Source organism: Budorcas taxicolor, chromosome 3 (assembly GCF_023091745.1).
Source record: "Budorcas taxicolor isolate Tak-1 chromosome 3, Takin1.1, whole genome shotgun sequence".
Taxonomy (NCBI): domain Eukaryota; kingdom Metazoa; phylum Chordata; class Mammalia; order Artiodactyla; family Bovidae; genus Budorcas; species Budorcas taxicolor.
The window spans coordinates 28423965-28449617 of record NC_068912.1 but is presented as its reverse complement, the minus strand read 5'-3'; the positions used below and the strand labels follow the sequence as shown (position 1 = coordinate 28449617).

The window sequence follows — 25653 nt, the reverse complement described above, 5'->3', positions numbered from 1 at the left end:
GAAACAGAAATGAGGATTATTCCGCGGGGCGCTGAGCGTTGGATGAGGGTGGTTTCCGGGTCCTTCGGAGTTGACCTTCCCAGAGGATGACAAGGAGGCTTCCCCTGGTGGCTAAGGGCAAGGTGACCCTGGAATTTCAAACTGGGACCCTTCGGAGAGTGAAAGGCGATGCTATGACTGTAACGCTAGGGTGACAGGCTTAAACAGGGCTGGCGCAGACAACCCGGCGTCTGGGCACCTCATCTAGAAGGGATGGGCTTTTCCTGGAAAGAACGGACAGAGTCCCAGAAATTCTGCCTAGTGCTGTGGTATGACCTGGGTGGCACTGCTTAAAGAGTCATTCGAGTTCTCCACCCGCCAATGAGGCAGTCTCACCACGGGCAGGTGGTGTGTGTGTGTGTGCAGCAGAATGGCTTGGGGAAGGTGAGTCTGACACCTCTCCCAGCGCTGTGGCCTGCGCAATGGTTTGAATTCCCTGGGAAGGCAGTGGGAAGGGCTGCTGGGGATTTATCTTGAAGCCTCAGCCTTGAACCCACCCTCTGCAGGTAGGAGCACCAGGTCAGCTCTGAGATTTGATGATTGAAAATCCAAATATGCCAATCCATATCTGGCAAAAAAAAAAAAAAAAGTATATAGCTCTGGGACATCTGAGCCAGTCTAGCTATTCAGCCACCGGTGCATGCCTGTAATATTGATAATGTTTTCTCTTTTCATGAGTGATGTTTTTCAGCTTTTCAAATGCATTCACTTCAAGTTTCTTGTTACCTTGTGACTTAGGTTAGGATTTATCATCTCCCTTTCATATGCGAGGAAAGTGATCCACAGAAATGAAGTAACAGGCAGACAGTTACAAAAACTGAACCAGAAATAGAATCTAAACCTGACCCCTCACTAAGCCAGTCTACCCTTCCACCCTTCCTTCCTCCTCCACTTTCTCTTTTATTTTTAAGTGTGTCTTTTCAAAAATGATTTAATCTTAAGTGAGAATAGACCAAATAGTGTAAATCATCTGTCCCCACTAGCAGTACAGGCTCCTTTTGAGCTCCTGCCAGATGGGACTGTGCACCTAACTGTACTGACTTGCCTACCAGCGACCACCCCCAGGGCAACCTGCCGTGAAACTAGCTCCATTCTTGAGCTCACTCTTGATGAGCTCCTACACACACTTGCAGATGTGTATCAGATGTTACCTCCTCTGGGAAGCTTCCCCAGATCTTCCTGGTAGGGTTAGAGGCAACCCCTAGACAGGGTGTTAAACTTCCAATGCACTCCCTCCCCATATCTCTCCCCCAGGTCATTCTGCTCTCTGCCCATTCTTCCAGCCTGGCATGGGTACCATCTCTTCCTTGAGACCTTCTCAGATCACCCAACCAATAGCCATCTCTCCCCATTCTCAACTTCAGAAGTGTGTGTTTGTTCTTTTCTACTAAATCAGTGTAATGAGAAGAACTCTGCACTGGACCTAGGGTTAGTCCTGCTACTTGTTAGCAGAAACCTACTTAATGTTTCTGAGCTCTGATTTCCTCAATGATAAAAAGCAGGCAATAAACACTATTTCAGGGCTTTTCTGGTGGCTCAGCCGGAAAGAATCCACCTGCAGTGCAGGAGGCATGGGTCCATGGGTTTGATCTCTGGGTCAAGAAGATAACCCCAGGAGAAGGAAACGGCAACCCACTCCAGTATTCTTGCCTGAAAAAATTCCATGGACAGAGGAGCCTGACGGGCTACAGCCCATGGGGTTGCAAAGAGTTGGACACGACTTAGCAACTAAACCACCACAAACTCTATTTCACAGGGCTGTTGTTAGGATTAAATAGGTGCTTATACACCTATTTGGAGAAGGCAATGGCACCCCACTCCAATACTCTTGCCTGGAAAATCCCATGGATGGAGGAGCCTGGTGGGCTGCAATCCATGGGGTCGCTAAGAGTCGGACACGACTGAGCGACTTCACTTTCACTTTTCACTTTCATGTCCTGGAGAAGGAAATGGCAACCCACTCCAGTATTCTTGCCTGGAGAACCCCAGGGACGGGGAGCCTGGTGGGCTACCGTCTATGGGGTCGCACAGAGTCAGACACGACTAAAGTGACTTAGCAGTATACACCTATTTAATTCTGAGTCATTCCAATGTCCTGTGATCAAGGACTTTGTTTTCTTCAGTTATATTGCTGTTAATTCGTTCTTGGAGCACACTCCGTCCACGTCTTTTCATAGCACATAGTTTTACTTCAGTCAGGCTTCTTTTCAAGCCTAGTGATTTGAGACTATCTCCCCACTAGTTATATGTCAGGTCCTAGAGGGCAGAGCCTGTCTCATCCACCTGCATGGATAGTGGATGAGATTTAATAGATTTACTTTTTTTTTGATGGCAATGTCATGAGAGGCATCAAAAATGAGAAAAATACAATCACAGAGTGTTCCTGCTGGGGGCTCCCCATCTGTTCTCTGTAATTGATTATTGTTAAGCTAATGTAAATGATATAAATGTATGTGATTGTCCGGGGTCGGTGGTGGGGAGGTGCGGATATTGTCTGTTCATGATTGTCTCTGGCTGCTGTCCAGTTTTGTAGCATTTCAGCAAATTCATTTCAATGTTCTTTAGTGAAGGCAATGGCAGCCCACTCCAGTACTCTTGCCTGGAAAATCCCATGGATGGGGAGCCTGGTGGGCTGCAGTCCAGGGGGTCGCGAAGAGTCGGACACGACTGAGCGACTTCCCTTTCACTTTTCACTTTCATGCATTGGAGAAGGAAATGGCAACACACTCCAGTGTTCTTGCCTGGAGAATCCCAGGGACGGGGGAGCCTGGTGGGCTGCCGTCTCTGGGGTCGCTCAGAGTCGGACACGACTAGAGTGACTTAGCAGCAGCAGCAGCAGTGTTTACATTTACATGTCTGTTCTTTGAATTCTCCTTGGACTTGGTCATAACATCTTACTGGTTCTCTCACCAGTTAATTTCATTGAATAAAAGTTGATACTTGTTCATGAAAAAATAAACAAACAAAAATATGGTTTTTTCTACCCCTTTAGCTCTAATGGTTTGTGCTTAACCCTGTTACCTCTCCTTGTGTGGTGAATCATGGTTTACTTCTCTGTTTCCCTCAGAGCACTTTGGAAGTGGTGCCACCTGAGTTTCCTGAGGCCGTGCGCAGTGCCTGGCGTGTAGAAGGTCCTCAAACTCTACAAGGGGAGTGAGTGAGAGCGTGGATGGGGATGTCCGCAGCAGCTCCCCATCTGCCTTCTCTCCAACATGACGCCTGGTTTCCTTTGGATGCTGTGCGTATGACCACATGTTGCATTCCTAATCGGTTTTAAAGCAGTGCATTCTTCTTCTCAGTAATGTGCTTCTCTTCAGCTGCTAGACAGCTCTTTGGTGAGATACCAAGAATAAAACCACCAAATTCTTTTCTCTTTGGTTACTTCAAAAAATGTTTGTGTTTGTTCCAGTTCTCCCACCAGCCATGCAGAGAAGGCAGTGACGCATCTGGCTTTTTGGCCGCCACTGGTTCTGCAGGCTGATGGTCTCGCAGATAAATGTCCAGCTGATTAGTCAGTTGGCTGCTAATTCAAGCCTTGGGCTTTCCCTCCCTTTCTTGTTTCATTTCTTTCTGCTTCTCAGAAACATTATCTCTCATCAGGTAGATGAAGGGAGAAGAAATGAAATGGAAATTCATCCCTTCATATCCATATTAGTAACACTGAAGAGTTTGGATAGGGAAATGAAAAGACTACAATGTAGTCATCAAATGTATTTGATGATAATAAGGGACGCACTGCTCCCTATTTCCCATTACCAGAGGCTCCTACCTCACTCTACAGTCTCCCCTTGGCTGAGCTCATCCTCTTCTACAGAGTCAACTGAAATGTCTGTGCAGTTGATGCCCATGCCAGGATCTCTGGTCCAATGCCCCCTTGGAAAGCCAGTTCTGAACTCCCAGTTTCATGATAGGCAACTCCCCATGGGTGTCGACGTTTTAAAACCAAGCAGTCCTAAACAAGAACCTTCATTTTCAACGTCCCCACTAGGACCACCATCCTCTCCTTTCTCTTTACTCAAAAGCAGCTGCCCCATTTTGGGCCACTTGATGATTTATGAAAGTAGTTTCACAGCTACTATCTCTCATGAGCCTCTCTCCCTATCCTCCTAAACATGTTTCTCTGCATCTCTGTTTTCTATTCCTGGAACCACCACTTGCTTCATTCGCCAACTCCAGGCCTCAGCTCCTCACTGGACTCTGCGTTTTCCTCTCTGCCTTTCATCCAGCCCTTTTTGTCTGTTTCAGTGTCATCTTTTGAAACTGTGCTTTTTGTCCTCACCTCTGTGTTTCTGGTTCAGGTCATGCAACCGTCTCCCAACTTATATCCTGGTTGCCCACCATCCCTGGTTGCTCCATTTAACTTGCTGAAGCACTACTCTGATCACATCACCATGTTCAGGAGATCCAGAGGTGAGCAGTTGCCTAGGGAGCCACTAGGACTGCTCAGCCTGGCAGATAGACCCTGCCCTCCAGCTCCTCCCTCAACGTATTTTGCATTCCTGGCAAACAGGTCTCCTCACAGGCTGTGCCGGCTCTGTGCTTCCCTGCCGCTGCCCTCAGTTCAGACTCTCCTGTGCCAGGCATTCTCCCCTTTACCCCTCCCCCCACCAACCAGTGCCTTTCCTGCTCCCCACCTCTGCTGGTCAGAGTCCTTCCCGTTGGTAAACAAGAGTCCCCGTTGGCTACAAGAGTCCCCGTTGGCTACAAGAGTCCGCTTAAATGCCACATTCATTGGGGAGCTTTTCCTGTTTTCAGAGAGACCAACTCTCTTCCTTCTCCGTAAAGGAGAAGCATTTCCTTAAAATTCTCTTACAGCATTGTATTCTGCTCTTATCCTCCCTCCTAAAGGGCAAAGTCCCTGGAGGCAGAAGCACATCCTGTTCATCTTTTCCCAAGCAGGTGACCTAACCCTCACAAGGAGCTCCGCCTCTAAGAGTCTGAGTGTGTGAACAAGTCTCTTCTTTCTGTGTCCCTTCATTTCTCCATCTGTTTATGGTATCTTCCAGCTCTGACACTCTGAGTGTAAGCAATTATAAAGTTTTCTGCTCTGCCTAGAACTCTGCTGGTTCTACTCAACTGACTACATGGAGTTCTTAAAGTCTAATGCTGCTCCTCAATACATTGTCAAGGTAACCAGTGGTTGTGGTGGTTGTTTATTTGGTAAGTCATGTCCAACTCTTCTGCAACCCCACGGACTGTATCCTGCCAGCCTCTTCTGTCCATAAGATTTCCCAGGCAAGAATACTGGAGTGGGTTGGCCATTTCCTTCTATAGGGAATCTTCCCCACCCAGGGATCCAACCCGCACCTCCTGCATTGGAAGGTGGATTCTTGACCATTCGGCCACCTGGGAAGCCCCTAACCTGTCCTCACTGGGGGTATTTGAACACAATGGAGATTTGCATCATGAAAAGATTGCTTTATTGTTTCATCAAGATTTTAAAATGTTGCAAATATATCTCTCCTTTAGGCTTTAGAGCAAAAGGATTTTTTTTTTCCTAAATTGACTTACGCATAATAGTAAGCCCCTATGGGGAGGGAGGTGGGAGGGGGGTTCATGTTTGGGAACACATGTAAGAATTAAAGATTTTAAAATTAAATAAATAAATAAATAAATAAATAAAAGAAAAAAAATCTTTTGTTTAAAAAATAATGAGTAGATAAGAAATAAAAGAAAAAATTAGTACGTATTTTATTCTAGTGATTTAAGGTACAACGCACAGTTCACAAAAGAATATTCTCACCTTGGTTGATGTGAATCAGGGAGGAGTTTTATTTATTTATTTTTAAAAACAAACATTGAAGCCTTACTTCTGAAGTGGTGACAGCCCTCACTGGGGTTTCACTAAGCAGAGACCTGTGAGTAGTAGAAAGATTACCTGGGGAAGATGCAATTAGGGGCTTGCAGGATGGAACATGTTCTGTTTAATGTGTGAATGTCTGTGTTTGTCCTGCTCCTATGAGAATGAAAGATGAATGACTAAGAGTAGGGGGACCAGCCGGGGGCCTACTTCCATCTATTCAAGGGCCACCCAGCTTCCTTGCCCTCTTCTGGGCTGGAGGTACATTCTGTGGTTTTCCAGTCATTCACATACTCCAGGAATAAGAGAAATTTCCTGCACCAGGTGTATGATTTCACATAGGTGTTCTCACCTGAATAGGTGGTGAAGCTGCTGGGCAGAGCTAAGTAACTGGTCCATCTCTGTGGGCAAGACAGCCAGTGCCTTTCAGTGAGTGTGCCTTTGGACATGCCTTGTAGAGGGAGTGAGAGAATCCCTGCCTTGGCTGGAGCAGTGCTGAGAGGGAGCTGTTAGTGATTCTTAGACTAGCGATTATATTGGTGAACCAGGGTCACGAAATGCTAGCTGGAGAGGAAATCCTTGTGGCTGAGAAAATCCAGCCTCCTTCTCCATCTCATTCGCCACATTAGAGTGTGGGTCAGGAGTCATTTTGTGTTTTACACTTGGCCTCCACTCCAAATGTAAACTGACTGCTGTCTTCAGCTCTAAAGACTGGGACACAGTTGGTTGTTGGGGCCTGCGTGGAGTGAGAGAGGAATTTTAGGGCCCCTCAACTTCTCAGGCAGAAATCCCTGAGGCTGCCGCAGAGAAAGGCACTGACAGTATAAAATCCAGGTCCTCTGCTAGCGTCTCCCAGGCTGAATTTATTATGGGGAAGCATGAACTGGAAGGCACGTCAGTGCTGATCAAGTCCAGAGGTTCAATGCATTAGAATCTGTATTGATTTTTGCCCTTGGAAGGCTTATTAAACTACAGACTGGAGGGCCCATCCCCAGGGTCTCTGATTCAGTAAGTTTGGTGTGGGGCCTGAAAACTTGCATTTCCCACAGCTTTTCTTGGAAGAAAAGCTATGACAAACCTAAACAGCATATTAAAAAGCAGAGGTATCGCTTTGCCGACAGAGGTCCATATAGTCAAAGCTGTGGTTTTTCCATTATTTACGCATGGAGGTGAGAACTGGATCATAAAGAAGGCTGAGTGCTGAATAACTGATGCTTATGAATTGTGATGCTGGAGAAGAGTCTTGAGAGTCCCTTGGACACAAAGAGATCAAATCAGTCAATCCTAAAGGAAATCAATCCTAAAGGAAATCTTTTCTTGGGAGAAAAGCTGTGGGAAATGCAAGTTTTTCGGTCCCCACACCAAACTTACTGAATCAGACTCTGGGGATGGGCCCTCCAGTCTGTAGTTTAATAAGCCTTCCAGGGGCTAAAATCAATGCAGATTCTAATGCATTGAACCTCTGGACTTGATCAGCTCTGACATGCCTTCCAGTTCATGCTTCCCCATAATAAATTCAGCCTGGGAGATGCTAGCAGCGGAGCTGGATTTTATACAGTCAGTGCCTTTCTCTGTGGCAGCCTCAGGGATTTCTGCCTGGGAAGCTGAGGGGCCCAGTGAATATTCATTGGAAGAACTGTTGCTGAAGCTAAAACTCCAATACTTTGGCCACCTGATGCAAAGAGCTGACTCATTGGAAAAGACTCTGATGCTGGGGAAGATTGAGGGGAAGAGAAGGGGGTGGCAAAGGATGAGATGGTTGAATGGTATCAATGATTCAATGGACATGAGTTTGAGCAAACTCCTGGAGACAGTGAAGGACAAGGAAGCCTGGCGTGCTACAGTTCATGGGGTTGCCAAGAGTTGGACACAACTTAGTGACCTAACAACAACATCCTGTCCAATCCTTGAATCTTAGAGAGGAGAGAAATGGACCTCGGAGAGGCATGGTGACCTGGGGTTATGCAGCTAGTGAGTGGCAGGCTCTGCATGCGGGCACTTGGCATTGCTCTGCCTCAGCTGTTCTGGAGGCGAGAGGGCCGAGGCTGCACACACACTATAACTGATAGATCCTGGGCTGCATTCATTCAGCTTCCAACATCAAAATGAAAATCCTGTTCAGCAGGCTGTAAGTTTTACCTTCCTGAAGCCATAAATCCAGATCCAGGGAGTAATTAGGTACTTAGTTATTTTATCTGGTTTATCAGGCTTTCTCAACATCATGTAGGCTTGATCCAAAAGTGCTTAAAATGCCCATGACAGAGGTATGCAGTCAGAAACTGCTAGCAGGTGCGGGCACCTGTGGATTTATCGTCTACTTCAGGGCAGAGTGGAAATGGAATCTACTTATCTGAATTCTTAGAGACATCTTAAAATGAATGAGGAGAGATCATAATTACATCTTATCAGTTAATTGGGCATAATTGTCTCATTACCCAGCACAACAAATCTGGCAGGTGGGTCTTATTCTTCCCATTTTATAGAGGAGGAAACTGAGACACAGTTAAGAGTAAATATCTTGACCACAGGCAGAAGCCTCGTGGAAGGGGAACTCACCCTTGTTTCCAGACTTGGAGCTCTCCCTACCCTCCGCTCCACAGGCAAGGGCATGAAGAGTGATCAGGGACCTTCAGTCTCCTAAGATCACTTGTTCAGACAGATCAAGAGCTGTGTGGAGGGTCTGGTGCTGTCTGTCTCTTGGAGGTCCTGTGTTCTGATCCTTTAGACAGGGTGGCTCAGTGTTTAATCATGTCCCTGAAAACTGTGGGACCAGCCTGAAAGCAAGAGTGACATCCCCTTCAGACAGGCTCAGGGCATCACTAGGAGCCACCTGGGCCCCTTCTGATTGACAGCTAGCACTAAAGTCCCATCCTCAGCTGCAGGCTTGTTTCCAGCTAGCCTGGCATCTCTAGAACTAGGAACCTTGGTGAACCAGATGCCCTGTGGGTGCTTACCTTAGTGTGGCCAGGACAGAAAGCTGCTCCCTTGGAAAAGCCGTTATTGGGCCCAGACGCTGAGCTGAGCTTGGGTCCAGCATGCCATCCAGCCCCTTGGACTGCACGACCCCAGGCCAGGACTCTGTGGGAGGAGAGAGCTGGCATTAGATGGGTGCTTCAGCATGTTGTCTAGCAGATGGGTAGCTGTGCCCCAAGCAAGAAGATAAACCTCATTTTCCTGAGTGCTGGGCCTCTGCCAGCATCAGAACCAAAGAAGCCAGAGCTCAGCTACCAAAATTGCCAGGGGCTTGACCTTGCCCAGATGTGGGGCGGCACCCACCTCTCATTCTGGTGCCAGAACTCTTGGTATCTCCCTGGACACAGTCTATGGTTGATCTTATGCCCTGTGTAGGCACTTCTAGTCCCACATCAGAGTCCAGCTCTAACAGGTCCCTAACCCAGCATCAAAATGGAATCCTTCTGTACATTATACACAGAGATATAGCATACCCAACTCTGGACCAGTATACCTAAGGTAAATTATTCAGAAGATAAAGTCCTGACAATGAAAAACAAGCTGGTGCCTTGATGAAACTCCAGACCAAGTCATGGTAGAAAGCAAGACAACTTAACCATTTGATAGATAACAGAGATCTCTTACGGAACTAGGATGACAATCTCAGAGATCAAAGTTTAGTAAAGACACATTTTAGGAATCAGGAGCTAGGGAGCTGGTGCAATGAGAGAAAAAGTTCTATTCAGTTTTAGGTTGTAGTTCCTGGAAGGAATTAGGTTTCTATTCTCCTTTTACCTTTATAAACCTTGTATACGTAGGCACTTCACTCATTCATTCAACAATATTTCCTGAGCACATATTTCTACCATGTACCAAATACTGTCCTAGGTGCTAGGGACCCAGCAGTGAGTAAGATCAACAAGGTCTGTACTCCATGGAGTTTACAGTCTTATATAAATAAACATAACATCTTATATTCTCTACATGCTCTGCAGGTAAGCAGGATAGGATGATAGAGGGTGATGGCGGGGTGTAGTGAGGGGCCACTAAAGACAGGATGCTTAGTGGAAATGGTCTTCCATCTCTGAAGAAATGATCTTCAAGTTGAGATCTGAAAGATGAGAAGGAATGGGGGAGACAGCATTTCAGGCAGAAGGAACAGTAAGTGCAAAGTTCCTGGAGGGTAGAAACAAGTCAAAGATGCCAAGCATGTAGGAAAGAGACCTAAGAAATGAACTGGAGAGAGAGAAGAATGTAGTGGGCAACTACGTGTGCAGGGGTGTAGTGACAACTACGGTTTCACCCTTTAGGCAATGGGAAAGGAGCGGAAGGCTTTAAGCTGGAGGGTGACATGAGATATTTTTACAAATGAGTGAGTGAACTGTTAATGTCTACTGTAGAATTTTATTGTAGGTGTGGATAGCTCCCCCCGCCAAAAAAAAGTTCCAAAATGACACCTTTATCTCTCCTATCTAGATTATCTTTTCAGCTCCACAACCCCCCTTTCCCAGCGTGCCTTTTCCCAGTGTGGACCCCCTCCTCCGTCTCCCTGCAACACCCACTCTCAGCTTGAACTACCGAAGCAAAGGTCGGTGAAGACACCACAGCCCCCAAATCCCTGATTATGCAGAGGAGCTGGAGGACAAGGTGGTGGAAAGGGCATGGAGTGATTTTCCTGCTGCTGCAAATTGTGAAATTAAGGACTGGGATGTTATCTTTTCTCTTTCTTACCCACTCTACTTAAAATATCCTTTTTCTTCAGAAGTACCAGAAATAGCTTCCAAACCTCAATTGGGGTTGAGGCCTAGAGATGAACACTTACTCAAACACTAAAAAAAGTTAGATTTTGTAGCAAAGGCCTTGTTCACCCTGAATCATGGTTGAACTGAGCACAGGAAGGGGAGGACAGCAGGTCCTCCAGGTAGGAGGAGGTGGGCATTCCGGGATCTGGTTCCATCACTCACGGGAACAGGATCTGATCGATCTGGTCCACAAACCCTTCAACTGGGTGTTTGACCATATCTGACTGATCACCAGACTGAAAACTACAGAACTTTGTCCTGGCCCAACTTGCCAAGTATCTTTAGGCCTCGCTGATCTTTCTCCACAGATGAGGAACCAATAGGGATGCTAACTAAGGTCCCCTGAAGCTCTGATCGCTGTGAGTCTATGGGCACTAATATTTCCAATCTGCACCCATACTGAGCATCTAAGGAACGCTTTCCTTTCTGTACAAACACTGGGATTCATTTAATTCATTGATTAAACTCTAAACTTGCAGGCACCGCACCAGCCACTGTGCTAGGTACTAGGGACACAAGAATGAGACATAAGCACAACATCCAAGAGCAAAAAAGCTAGAGGTGAGGAAAGCAAATACATGAACAGCATTTAAAGCACAATGTGCTAAGCATGATAGATAATTCTGACATGATGTGGGAAACAGCAGAGGGAAGAATTCGTTTTATCTGGCCAGGTCATAGAGGAAGTAACATCTGAGCAGGGTTCTTAAGGATGAATAGGACTGCATCAGGGAAGAAGGGAAGGAAAGCTATCACAGAGCCCCAGAAGTCCCACATGGCTTAGGAGGGGGTGTTGGGGAGGGTGAGAAGAATATGTGGTGGTCTTATACAGCAATAGAAGGAACTTATGAGCTTGCAGAACTCACTGCTGTGGCCTACCTGCTGACTATACCTTCCAATGTGACACAAAAGCCCCTACTTAAATCTAGGGAACAATCAGGGAAGTAACAGTGACTCTCTCTGAAAACATTCTATATATTCCACTATATGCCAGGGTGGCCTCCAATCTAGCTGATTTGAAGGGGAGGGATGGTCAATCTAAATCAAACATTCCACAACTCCTAGGCAGAACTGCCTTCTTGGAGGATGGGCTGTAGATTGACCGCAATAGTCCCCTTTGAATTCCAGGGCCCCCTGCCAACCACATCTAGATGTCTGATTGCTATCTTTGAGACCCTGTCTTGCATCTCCTTTGGTCTTCTCTTGTTCAGTGTAGGTACAGGTAGTTTGCTACTGGAGACCACAATTTCCTGCCCAGAATACTGAAATCCTAAGTGATTGTCATAGATATTATTGTCATTGTTTTTAGTCTCATGCTAGTGAAGGTTGGGGCTCTAAAATTAAATCTGATTTAAATATTACCAATTTCTAATGCAATGATATTAGGAACAAACAGCCCCAAATGCATATCTATTTTTAAAACCTTGTTTTTTCTCATGCAGTAATCACTTAATCAGAGAGCTTTTTCACTTTTATAAATGCATGGAAATAAATCCCAGCTCACCTCAGGACCATATTCTATTCCTCCTTCAGGGCATGAAGGAATACTACCGTAATCTGGTATTCCTTCTAGACCAGGATAATGCTGGGTCTCAGGTATTCCTTCTAGACCAGGATAATGCTGGGTCTCAGACTTTAAAGCACTGTTTCTCGAAGTGAGGTCTACCATAATACTAGCAATATCTCAGAATTTCTTAGAAATGTATATGCTACCATAGGCCTAGCCATGCTTAGTGAAACCCAGCAAATCTGAGTTTTAATCCCTACTGCTGATACTGATGCATACCTATGTTTCAGAAGCACTGTTTTGGAGGGTTCCACTCTGGACCCCCTCCAAATGCAATCTCCCCCTGGAGTGAGGGAATCAGGGCTGAGAGAGAGTGATAACTCAAGAGTCAGAATACTTCTGCAGGCTGCCTGCTTGACCATAACTTTCCATATCACAATTAACATTATGTCTAGATCACGCCTCAGAACCCAAGATCAATCAGCCTTGAGTCAGCTGGAGCTAAAGTTCTTCTGAAGACCCCCTGAAGTTGAGCATGTTTGTATGGCCCTCTTTGTTGACACTTGTCTCAGCCTCCCTTTCACTCTCATAAGGTCTCAATGATATTTTGGTTAGTTTTGAAATACAAACTATATTTTGTAAAGCTTCCAAGGTGACCCCGAGGAAAGGTCAGGGCTGAGAATCAGGGCTGCACAGGATGAATGGAAAACTTGACACTGGCTTTGATGAGCTAGCAATGAAGAAAAATGATCAAGAAATGAACATATCTCAGAAAATATAAAGTGCAGGTATGGTCACACCATAGGCAACAAGAATGTGTGAGCATATAGCTCTCAGACTCTTGAGGGGAAGTTGTCCCTGCCTCCCCTTCCCACACTCCATCCCCAGAATTACCTAGGTATAATTGACATTTGTGAATGTTGAAAGTTTTTTTCTTTTTTTAACTCCTTGCACACCACTTAAAATGTTCTTTGGTGTTGGAGCTATGATTAGCTTATTATCAAGCCCAAGGACTATTTGCTGACATTTTTAAAAACAAAAATTGGGAGATGCTTAACCAAAAAGACTTCTTAGACCACTCATCCCTCACACGTACTGGGACCCAGTGGCTAGTCCTAAGACCAGCTTACATCACATCAAAATGCTAGAGTAGATGGCGTGAGCTTCAGCCCCCTCCCTCCTGAATTCCACCTGCTGGAGTTCTGTGAGCTGGGAAAACTCGCTAGGGAGATTGGGCAGCAAGAACATGTTGCTGAGGGCATAATAATAACTGTTGGTGCTGTCGCTGTGGTTTTCATTGCTGTAACTGTTCCCCTTAATTCTTCCCTCTCTCTGTTAGTTCTCACTCTGAGCCTATACACAAAGAAAATCTGAAATCTTTTACACTGAAAGTCTCTTTTTCTAATTTTTAGCCTAATCAGACATTTTTTAGTATGGAATATGACTGTGAGGTTTGCTGACTGGGAGCTCTTTCTTTGGGGAAAAAAATTCAGTTTTGGCCGTTTTGAGATGATTTGACATGTTTTAACTATTTAGTGGTTTTGGCACAACCAATAGGAAAATAGTGCATCTGGCAACAGGACTTAAGAAGATATTCAGGTTCAGCAAAACCGCTATTCTGTTTTTTGACTGAAAGTTTCATTGCTGACAATTCTGAAGTGTCTTAACACATTTCTCTCAAAGAGAAATGGTCCTATGGCTCTTTCGGAGATTCTCAAATAAATTACAAACTCTTCCTAGCAGTTCCCCCAGAGAGGCAGCTCAAGGAAGAAATCATCATGGTGCTGACCTTGAGGTTCAAAATCAATCAGCATTTGGTACAAATGTGTGTAGCCTTCTGGGTGTGTGGTGGGACACAGTTGTCATGGTGCTTGCCCGACTGGATCTATGAGTTGTGGACTCACAAACTATGCAATGTCAGTGCCATAGAGGGGTTTTCATAACATGCGTAATCACAACGACATGAATGTGGCAGAAGGTAAGATATCTAACACAGCAGCCTTCCATAACAGAGCTGAAGCCAATACATTTTTGCAAGAATGTGCTACTAAATAACAGTCCTTGTAGTGTAGCCCATCAGCTTAGTAATACTAATGATATATCTATGATCTACATTTGAGTGCCAAAAACAATCCAAGAGTTTTTCATACTTTTCTGCAACCCTAAGAAAATATCTCCTCAGTTCCAACTGGCTGATTCTTAAACCACAGGAAAAAGATCCATTTCAGTTCTGTGCTGGGCTTTTCCTGGCTATTGTTTGCGTACTTGGGACTAAGAGCAGACAGAAGTACTGGGGAAAAGGGAAAACTCTAGGGTTGGTTGGAATCAAGGTTTACATCCAATAATATCAGTGCCTACCAAGGCCTCCAGCCTACTGTAGATGGAGATGACCACCTGGGATGGAATACGTGAATGAAAACAAAACGCTGCCAATGAGAGCCAACTGGGATCCAAGCTCTTTATTCCATTTGGTTTATCAGATTAACTATCCTCAGCTCTTCTTGAGCAGGCCTTTTCCTCTCAGTGTGTGGTACGTTTTCCAAGCAACAGGTCAAGCAATGTTACAATACATAAGTCTATAATGCAGTTCAGATGTAACTTCAGAAATTAAGACCAGCTTAACATCCACAGCCCTGAAAAAGACCTGGGAAAAATCCTGACTAAACAGACACACAGTGTTCTAGGGCTTTAAAAAAGGCAGGCAATTCATCCTTCCATGAAAGAGGGATAACACACAAGCTGTGGGACTTGAATGTAAAAATCCCTGTAGAAGGCCACCCTTACTCATTAAAGAGTCCATGAGATGTTGCTGTTGTTTAGTTGCTAAGTCATGTCTGACTCTTTTGTGACCCCATGGACTGTAGCCTGCCAGGCTCCTCTGTTCATGGGATTTCCCAGGCAAGAATACTGGAGTGGGTTGCCATTTCTTTCTCCAGAGGATCTTTCCAACCCAGAGATTGAACCTGCGTCTCCAGCATCTCCTGCATTGGCAGGAGGATTCTTTGCCATTGAGCCATCTGGCTATTTCTATTGAGCAGCTGGACTTCAATTTCACTGCAAAAACTGTTGCACCCCAAACACCCTGCTTCCAAGAAAACATGGATCACAGGCAGCCAGCACATTCTGGGGATACCGAGTCCCAAGGGCACATCAGATACCATCCCACTCCATACCCCTTCTAGGGAGCGAGTGACAGCTCTCTCGCTCTTCTGTGCTGACATTTCCTGGCTTGTCTGCTGACTTCACACTCAGAAAATCTGACTCAAAGCATGAAAGAGATAACGCAGCCCAGCTTTGCCCAGGCATGCCGCACATGCGAATCCTAGGTAACCCGAGGCTAAGATAAGAGCTGGAAATGAAAAATTTATTTGCATGTATGTGTTTGCCAGGAGGCTTTGGGCTATTTTAGCTACTTCCTGTGTATGTCTTTAACAATCCCAGCCCCAACTGGGCACTTATTATACAGATCATATATGCCTGATGGGGACTGTCAGAATGTCAATGGGCTGGTTAACTGTTGTTTAGTCGCTCAGCTGTGTTCAACTCTTTGCGACCCCATGGGCTGTAGCCTGTAAGGCTCCTCTGTCCTTGAAATTCTCCAGGCAAGAATACTGGGGTGGGTTGCCATTTCTTTCTCCGAGGGATTTTCCCGACCCACGGATCAAACCCGTGTCTCCTGCACTGGTAGGATTCTTTACCATTAAGCCACCAGGGAATTCCTGGCTAACTGTAATAAGGGGCTGACAGGCATTAAAGCTCCCTTTAAGGAGTTTCATCAAGCTCCTTCTTTTCGTCAGGAGGAAAGATCAGGGGAGATGAAAACCTGCTGTCTCCCTAAAGTCACTTGATTCTCATACAATTATATTTCACAACATTCTCAGTCTTCTAGTGTTTCTTCTTTCAGGCCTTATTTGACCATGACATCATGAACAAAAGCAAAACCCCCCACTCAGGAAATTTACTCCAGAGCGAACAAAGGACCCACAGTGCGCATCGTCTCCAGGGCCCAGAGCACTGTGGGTAATTAGGAATTCCAGAGATGAAGGCAGACAGTTTTCCCTGTTCTATCACTGCACACACACACACACACACACACACACACACACACACAGAGAGGAAGAGAGAAACCAGGCACTCAGTCACTCAAGAGGCAAGTGTAGATGTTTAAGTTTCAAAGAAATAGAAACTATTTGTTTTAGAATCTCAATTGTTATTTTACAGAATTATAAGCTGTTAGAGCTGTAAAGAGAGCGACTCTGCACGTCCCTTGATGGCCGAATTAACATGGCCCTGAGGCCTGGGCCTGGTTATATTTTAGCCTCACCACTTATCAGCTGTATGACCTTTAGCAGGTGACTTAACCTCTCTTTGCCTCAGTGTCTCCTCTCAAAGGTCAGAATTGAGTTGTTGAGAGGCTTAAAAGAAATAAGCATTTAGCCCAGGGCCTGGCACCTAGCTGGTGCTGCATAAATGCCAGCCCTTCTTATTAATACCATTAAAGACATTCAGCTCTAATCTGGCAGTGGGTTCCTGGCAGGCTGGGTGCAGAATAGAAAGTGGTGCCCCCCGTCCATCCCGTGCCCTTGTCTGGCTGTCTCCGGCAGGAAGAAATCCTGTTTATGTTCCAGTCGTTGTTTATATCCCAGTCTTTTTGGAATGGCTGGCCAGGCACATGCTCAGTGGCCCCGTCTGAGTGCAGCGCAGTGCAGCTGGAGGATGATTATCTGCAATCATTCGCTGACAAAGATGCTGAGTAACGAACTAAGATATTTGTTTTCGAAATAATCCATCTTCTTCAGCCTTATCAAGTCAGAGGAAGGAAGCTGCTCCAGCTATGACTAAAACTTGCCAGGCCCTGTGGAGTTCATAGCGTCTTGGCCGATGGTGATTGCTGCCTTACAGAAGTAGATCTCAAGAAGAATATCAACACAAAGGCATCTTCATGGTCAAACGTGTGCTCACGTATCCAGGGACTGGGGACAGATTTTGGCATCTGCTGGACCATTAACTTCTTGAGATCTTAGGTGTTTTTCTCTCCATGGGGCTGTCTCAGAGTAGGCCCTTGTGTGTCTGTGTTAGTTGCTCAGTCGTGTCTGACTCTCTGTGACCCCGTGGACTGTAGCCTGCCACTCGCCTCTGTCCATGCGATTTTCCCGTCAAGAATACCTGGCTCAGTAGCCATTCCCTTCTCCAGGGGATATTCCCAACCCAGGGACGAACCCCACTTCTCCTGCATTGCAGGCAGATTCTTTACCATCTGAGCATCAGGGAAGCCCCAGGCCCTTAAAGAATGTTTATGCAACAGAATTGAAAACTCTTCCCACAGCTGCACCAGACTAGTCAAAGTAAATCCTTTTTTAAAATATTATATTGATTAATAACAAGAGGTCCCAATTTATATTCCTGGATTACTGGGTGAGCACCCCCTGTCATGTTGACAATGCTGTTTTATTTAGGAAGGAGAATGCCCCGTGGCTGGGCTGACAGGTGCACTGCTAAGGAACCAACTGTCTTAGCTCTGAGCAAAGCCTCATTCCGCCTTCATTACCAACACTAAAAAACACAGAGGTGTCGGGCAAAACAAACTCCTTATTTCTGCTTGCTTATTTTTCTTGTCCAGAATTTCTTTGGAGAAAGCTATGCTCCAGTCCAGCCATCGGTTCCCTTGTGCAATCTGCTGGGATGGCAATCACCTCATCGTTTAGTTACAACCCATGAAAAGATGAAAAGAAAGAAAAAAGCAGAGCACACACGTACAGAATGAGGGTGGAGGCCACACGATGATAATGAAAACCATTTGTTAGCGTTTCACTCCTTTCTTTGTGAATCAGCTGAGTTCCTGGCACCACGCCTCTGTCTGTGAAAGGGAGCTGCACCTCCAAGGCCTTCCAGGGACTCATGCCTCCATGTCCAGTCTAGAGTGTCACCCTTTGTCCCTGGGCCCCAGGTCCCTCTGGGCCACAGCCATCAAGCCTGGCTCTGGTCCTCACCGTCTATCCTGGGGCCCTTACCCATCCAGTGTGGCCGTGCGTGGCCGTGGTGACCTCTAAGGCCTGAGCCAGATATGGTGCACTTTGCGTACAAAGGGCTCTCCTCCTTACCTGCAGTATCCACCCATCTGTGTCCAGGATTGGAGCCTCAACTTCCTTTTTAATTATTTCTACTTTTCTTTCTCTCCACAGACCTGATTTCCATATTCCCAAAATAAATATTGAAACATTTTTAAGGATAAAAACCAAAAATAAATAAAAATAAAAATAAAAAAGCTTTCAATAAGCAAAACTTCCCAAAATTTACAGCCAGTAGAACAGTATATGTACTTCCCTGGTGGCTCAGTGGTAAAGAATCCACCTGCCAGTGAAGGAGACAGGAGTTCCATCCCTGGGCCAGGAAGAGCCCCTGAGGAAGGAAACAGCAACTCACTCCAGTACTCTTGCCTGGGAAATCCTATGGACAGAGGAGACTGGCGGGCTACAGTCCATGGGGTACAAAGAGTCAGACATGACTTATCAACTAAACAGCAACGACAGGACAGCAGTCTGCTTAAGCATCTTTGCTTTGCTTACATTGTCCCCAAGAAAGGAAGCATCTTGAAATACATACATTATAGTTACAGGCCGAACCCAGCACCAAATGCTCTGTGCATTTGTGCTCATGAAGGCCTAGTACCTAGGTGTCCCATGGCTCTCTGCCCACCTTTCAAACAGATCACAGCATGTATACAAGTCAGGTGTCTTATTCAGACCCACAGAGCACAGCAGCATCATTTCCAACCGTGACCTCTGCCACCATCGCCACCAGGATCTTCTCCATCTCCATGACCACCACCGTCCAGTCATCACTACCATCATTCCCTCAATGCTTCCTCACCACCGCCAGCCTGTCATTCACCCATCACCACCACCAGCATGACCACTGCCGCCATTTTACCATCACCATCACCACCATCACTAAAGGATTAAATAACTTTCTGGAGTCAGGCAGGGAAGTCTGACCAATGCTTCTCAAGGCTTCCTCTTGCTGAGCCAGAATAGGGCCAAGCTGGGGGTCATTTAGTCTCTTGCAAGTAGTTAAGTGAGCTATTTATGTTCCATATAACTCCCAACTGAGTGGTGAACGGAGCTGGGTCTAGAAATCTGTGTTCCTGCTTTCCATCTACGTATTCCATTAGACTATTTCCCAGCACCCATTCTGGAAGTTGTTTGTTTTTTTTTTCTCTCCTGAGTTTTGTTATTGTTGTTGACTTTGTATTTCTAATAATGTTGATAACATTAGTTTAGACCTTGATAACATTCTCTCAAAACAGGAGTACCTACAACTATCAAGGACATTGTAAATAAACACATGTACACTTCCAAAGGTAAAGAAGGAATTATGTGCCTTGTCTTCCAGAATGAGGCCGGTTCTTCCATTTGCCTGTGCAATGTTTGAGGATCAGTGCACTACTGTTAGGAGAAGGAAATGGCAGCCCACTCCAGGATTCTCGCCTGGACAATCTCAGGGACGGAGGAGCCTGGTGGGCTGCCATCTACCAGGTCGCACAGAGTCGGACACGACTGAAGCGACTCAGCAGCAGCAGCAGCTCTACTGTTGCCGAGCGTCTTTGAGCTTTTCCATTCGGTCACAGTCTGAAGGTGAGTGGGCTTTGTGCTTAGGCCCCTGCAGGAGGGAGAGCTCTCCCTGACCCCTCCCCTCAGCCTCCAGGAGGTACCCCTCAGGCTAGTGTGACTCTATGCAGTGACTGGCTCCCGCTTGAAAGATGGGGGGAGTTCCCTAGGAGTTAAAGGCCAGCCTGAGGTGGCTCTTGCGTGGCCCCTCTGCAGCAGCAGAAGGGCCACCAGTCCCAGAAGAGCGCTGGCTCCCTGGCACTCTTCTTCCTCCAGACATTTGTTTAGACTCCAGAAGTTTGAGTGTAGGCTTATGGGGAAAAGGGTGTCTGGTAGGATAGAATCCCAAAACCCCTAGGCGTCTCCCTTAGGCTGCCTGAGAGGCACCACAAAGGATGGAATTACCAATATTTTGGGTGTAAGATTAAATGTAATGTAATATGATGCATTAAAATATAAGCACTTCAGACTTCCCTGATGATCCAGTGACTAAGACTCTACACTCCCAATGCAGGAGGCCTGGGTTCGATCCCTGTTCAGGGAACTAGATCCTCCATGCCACAACTAAGAGTTTTCATGCTGCAACTGAGGATGCTGCGTGCCACAGCTGCTGCTGCTAAGTCGCTTCAGTCGTGTCCGACTCTGTGCGACCCCATAGACGGCAGCTCACCAGGCTCCCCTGTCCCTGGGATTCTCCAGGCAAGAACACTGGAGTGGGTTGCCATTTCCTTCTCCAATGCTTGAAAGTGAAAAGTGAAAGGGAAGTCGCTCAGTCGTCCCCGACTCTTAGTGACCCCATGGACTGCAGCCTACCAGGCTCCTCCGTCCATGGGATTTTCCAGGCAAGAGTACTGGAGTGGGGTGCCATTGCCTTCTCTGGCATGCCACAGCTAAGACCCAGCAAAACCATATATATATATGTACTTTGCTAGCATAAACCTTGTGAATACAACTACTACCACTAATAATAAGCAACATTTATTGTGCATTAGGTGCCAGACATTCTACCAACAGCTTTCTAGAGATTACCTTTTAAAGTACTTATTAACAATCTTCTGAGATCAATATTATCCCCAGTTTACAGATAAGGAAACTTCCACCTGAAGTGGGGAAGTGCAAGTGCTTAGTGGGTGGCAGGAAGGACAAGAGCACAGGGCTCCCACTCGGTGGTCACTGCTCATCACCCTTCTCCAGATGCTCACAAACCTGATGGTTCAGAGGAGCAACAGCTTTGTCCTCTGGGCTTTGTACTGAGAGTTGGTTTGTTTCTGTGATATGGATAATGTATAGGTGGGATCCTGCATATTCTCTGTTCTTGAATTCACCTAATCACTTTTAAAAACTGAATGGGGACCTCCTGATTTATGGAATGCCTTGACTTTGCCACTTCTCTGTCATGAGACTCTCCTTATTTACTACTTTAAGGGAGTCCATAGACACTGAAATACCCTCCTCACTTAAATCCTCTAACCACCAAGAAACAGAGTCTGAATGGACCCATTTTTCTGACAGTAATGTAGGCACAGACGACAGATGTTTAGCATGCCCCGCTGCTACTCACTGAGCAATTCATAGACAAGGGAATGTGGTTATTCCATGTGCTGTCCTATTTTGCGGATAAGACTTCCTCTTAATTGTGAAACTGTGAAAAAACCTGAAAAAACCACAACAAGACAGAAACTACTCACTCTGGGCTGGGATGTGATTCTCTGTTGGTTGGCTTTTTGGGTGTGAAGACCAAGCCAGAGCCTGATGGAGCCAAGTGGAGTCTGTTAATATTTCCATTCATGGACATGCAATAGAAAACTATCTCATACATTTACAGGAAAACATCACATATAATATCTTTGTTGTGCTTAATCAGAACCAGAGTAAAATTCCAGTCACCAAGAATAGAAACTTACCCTAATGATTTCATTTTTATTCCAAAATATACAGTGTTTTCTCTGCCTGTTCTGTTTGTCACTTTCTAAAACAAGAAATTACCAAGCTATAACTTCGGTTTGAGGGATGGGCAAAAGCAGTAAACACTGAACAGAAAGTCAGAGAGATCGAATGTCAAGGGTCCTTGGTGGATGAGCATCCAGAAGGGTATACGGTTTGTGGATTGTTGACTTTATTTCCCAGAACCGTGTAAATTACTCAATCAGGGTTCAATTGTCCAGGCTTCACGCTCCCAGCAGTGAGTACTTCGTGTATATAATAGGGGGGAAGCAAAGGCAAAGAAGAGGGTGAGTCACCATCAGTGATTTTTTTTTTTTTAAAGAAGACTTGGTCGTTTTCATTGTTAGCCAATTAAATGGTCTTTTCCAAGAAGAATGAGAATCTCGTGCTATGAAAAACAGACAGGACACCTAGACAAAAGGGAAGCACTCACTTCCTTCTGATTTGCCACATTGAGTTATACTGAACTGAGTAAATGGCTTGCCATTAGGAGTCAGGCTGCTACATTGCAGCAGATTAATGGTTTTCATTCTAAGTTCTGGAGTGAAAATCTGGCAATTTCTTTGGCCCACCAGTCTACAGCCTTCAGAAACTCCCATTGAAAGAGACGGGCTTGCTGTCTTCTAACTTCTCAAAATAGTGTGGGCAGAAAGAGTGCAAATCACAAGAAGGCTTTTCACCGGTGAGCAATAGCTGTCACCTTCAGGCTGACAGTGACATTTTGGCAGATACACCAGAAGCACACACACTGGCCATGAATTATGTGGCTTGGCCCCATCCCCATTGGGCGCAATGGGGCATCTGAGTAATGCTGGCATTGACGATGGCTCTGGCTCTGGTGCTCAATCTGCTGCTTCCAATTAGGGGCCAGCCTGGGGCCGGGGCCAGGTCAGGGACAGAGGGAGAAACGCCTCTCTCGTTTCCCATCAGCTTGGAGCTTGAAGAGTGTTTGTGGCACGAATGAATGAGTTCTGAACAGATGGAATCAGACCAGCCCAACACCTGCAGGCACTGGGACAAACTCAGTGAGCTGGGGTTCGCCCTGCCCTTAGGAAATCTGATGTCATCATAGAGGGAAACTGAAGACATGGGATGAGAACGATGGAACTATAGTAAGAAGCACTTGAGAGAGGAGGAGAGTGGGAGGAAGTGCAAAAGCAGAAAAAGAGAGCAGAGAGAGAGGGCAGGAAAATGACCCGGGTCGGGGGTGGGGGGCAGCAGCCAAAGTGGAAAGAGGTGAAGGTGGACCCAGAGGGCAAAGGAGCAGTAGCAAGGAGAGGGCAACCGGAGGGAGAAAGAAATGAGAGGAAGACACACAGACTGAGAGAAGACTTTGAAGATGGCCTTGGCCTCAGCTCCAGTGAGGGGAAAGAAGCACTCACACAAATCGTAAACAGACATGCTCTTTATTCTGTGCTGACGAGATGTGGTTCCTGGATTTCCCTGGAGAAACAGTCCAAGCAAGGTAATCAGAGCCACTTATAATTAGCACCTCCTTCCCTCAAGAACCCAGATTTCACTGAATTGGCTTCTGGTGACCGTACAAGATAATCCTGATGATGTTTCAATTAGCAGTCTATGAGAATACAATTTCTGCTGGAAAAATTCCAAATCGGAGCCCAAACCGAATGATAGCATTGCCTTGGCAGCATGACACAGTGATTTCAGTTCACAGGTTAGGGTAAGGCATATCCCAGGGTACACCATGCCCTGAACACAAAATTTCCTCATCACAGAGCCGCTGTGCTGGGTGTGCCAGACTGACCCCTCAAAATAAATGTGATCGTGACCTCACCATTATCAGATGCAGAGAAAATGCCTTGGAAGAGAAACTGCAAGTGGAAAGAACAAAAGGACAACAGCAGGGGAATCGGGGCTTCCCCTTGATGGGAGATCCAGCTGGAGTCAGTTAGAGTGTAAACTTTGTTTAATCAAATCCTCATTAATAAACCCCCTGACCAAATCCAAACACAGACAAATGATGCACTCGGAATTCACACTGAGCTTGCATCACTGCTTCACCAGGTGCCATGCATAAATCTGGGATGCAGGCTTCTGGGGCTGGAGCTGCAGAGAGGTTGTCTTGGGGGTGTGCTCCCACCACTAGACTTGGGCCACTGCCATCTTCTGGTCACTGCAGCCCAGCCAGTCAGTGAAGGAGCTGAGGGCAACCACAGGCTCTGCCCAAGATCCACCATGCTTCTGTTCCCAGTGTGGCAAATGATAAAGGCAAACCAGGAAGGCAGGACACCTGGAAACCATCCCATAATAAAAATGACTGGATGAATTAGCGGTGTCACAAATTTAGGAACACTTTCACAGGGAGGGAAGAAGAGCTGTTCTCTATTGTTCCAGGAGACACAACTGGGGGGAATGCACAGAATTGGAAGAGGGATCCTCCCTCAACACGAGGTTGCCAATGATACCGAGCAAAGGGGAACTACTGCCTGCTGCGGTAGAACTCCCTATCATGAGCCATATTCAATTCAGGCTGAATAAAGATAGTAGCCTCTCGGGTCTTCCCCGGTGGCCCATGGCTGAGACTCCGCCTTCCAATACAAGGGACACAGGTTTGATCCCTGGTCTGGGAACTAAGATCCCATACGTCTCAGAGCAACTTTGGAGCCCAAGTACCACAGTGAGAGAAGCCTGCATCCCGCAGTAAAGACCCCATGTCCTGCAACTAAGACCTGATGCAGCCAAAGAGAAAATAAAATAAAAAACATTTAAAATATAACAGTCTCTCATTCTGGGGCTTCCTTGGTAGCTCAGACGGTAAAGAATCTATTTGCAATTCATGAGACTTAGGTTCAGTCCCCGGGCTGGAAGATTCCCTGGAGAAGTTTCTCATTCTAAGAGTATTAATCGTGTGTAGATTATCAACAATTAGAACAAATAAAAGGAGGGAGAGAGAGAGAAAAGGAAGGAGAGTAGGAAGGAGGGCATGAAAGAAGTAAAGGAGAGTAACGATGTAAATAGTGAGGCTGATTCTTCTTGTGGTCCTACAAAGCTAGCGCAGGAGGTGGAGACGCAGTTCTTCATCAGTGTCCCTTTCCATCAACCTCCCCTTCTGTGAGCCTGTGTGGATTTAGTATGTTTTAAACAATATGACCCCTTTGAAGCCATACGACAACATCCGGTGCTCCACCCAAGAAAGAGCAGTCTGTTCCCACATTGAAGGAAAGTCCAGCTGGTTAAACTTATTGAGAGGCATTGTTATTCTTCAGCACAGGGCCTTCCTAAGGGGCTTTTGAAGGTAAACCTGGCTTCGCTTCACTGCTGTCTTGTACATTGACTTTAGAACACAGACTTGCTGAAGGGCTGGTAAGATGGTCTTAAACGGAAGGTGGATGATGTGGAGGTAGCTGTAGCTGTCCTGTTGAGCTCACGGTAGCCATTTCTTTGCACGTTCACAAGACCCCTTGCTATGCTGACTAGAATTACTCATCTGTCTTAGTTGAGGCTAACAAAGCATGACCTGGGGACTGCATTTGCATTTCCTGCTTTGGCAGGCAGATTCTTTACCACTGAGCCTCCAGGGAAGCCCTTTATTCTTTACACTTTTGGGGTGGGTTTCCCTGGTGGCTCAGTGGTAAAGAATCCACTGGCAACGCAGGGGATGCAGTTTCAAGACGCCAGTTTGGTCTCTGAGTCAGAAAGATCCCTGGAGAAAGGAATGGCAACCCGCTCCAGTATTCTTGCTTGGGAAATCCCATGGACAGAGGAGCTACAGCCCGTGGGGCTGCAAGAGTCGGACATGACTTAGCGACTAAACCACCACCATTTTCTAAATAGTTTTCAGTGAGCCATGAAGAATTTTTTATAGTCAGAATAATGTATTTTAAAACAATTTGATAGTTGTGTACGTAAAACTGTGGAAATATCCATTGAGTTCACCTATTAGTCCCACTTTTGAGACTTTATCCCACAAAAATAATCCTGAGGAAAAATCTATACTTAGACTTTTCCCCCTAAATTATTTATAATTGCACAATCAAAAGC

The 25653-nt window shown here is 46.0% G+C and overlaps 1 protein-coding gene across 1 annotated transcript in view; it reads right to left on the bottom strand.

The window, feature by feature from the left end:
- Positions 1–25653, bottom strand: part of NGF (nerve growth factor) — a 56032-nt gene that overhangs the window by 837 nt on the left and 29542 nt on the right. The window contains exon 2 of the mRNA XM_052637656.1: positions 8794–8917. The gene's annotated coding sequence lies outside the window, so the exon portion shown is untranslated. The remainder of the gene's footprint in view (positions 1–8793; positions 8918–25653) is intronic.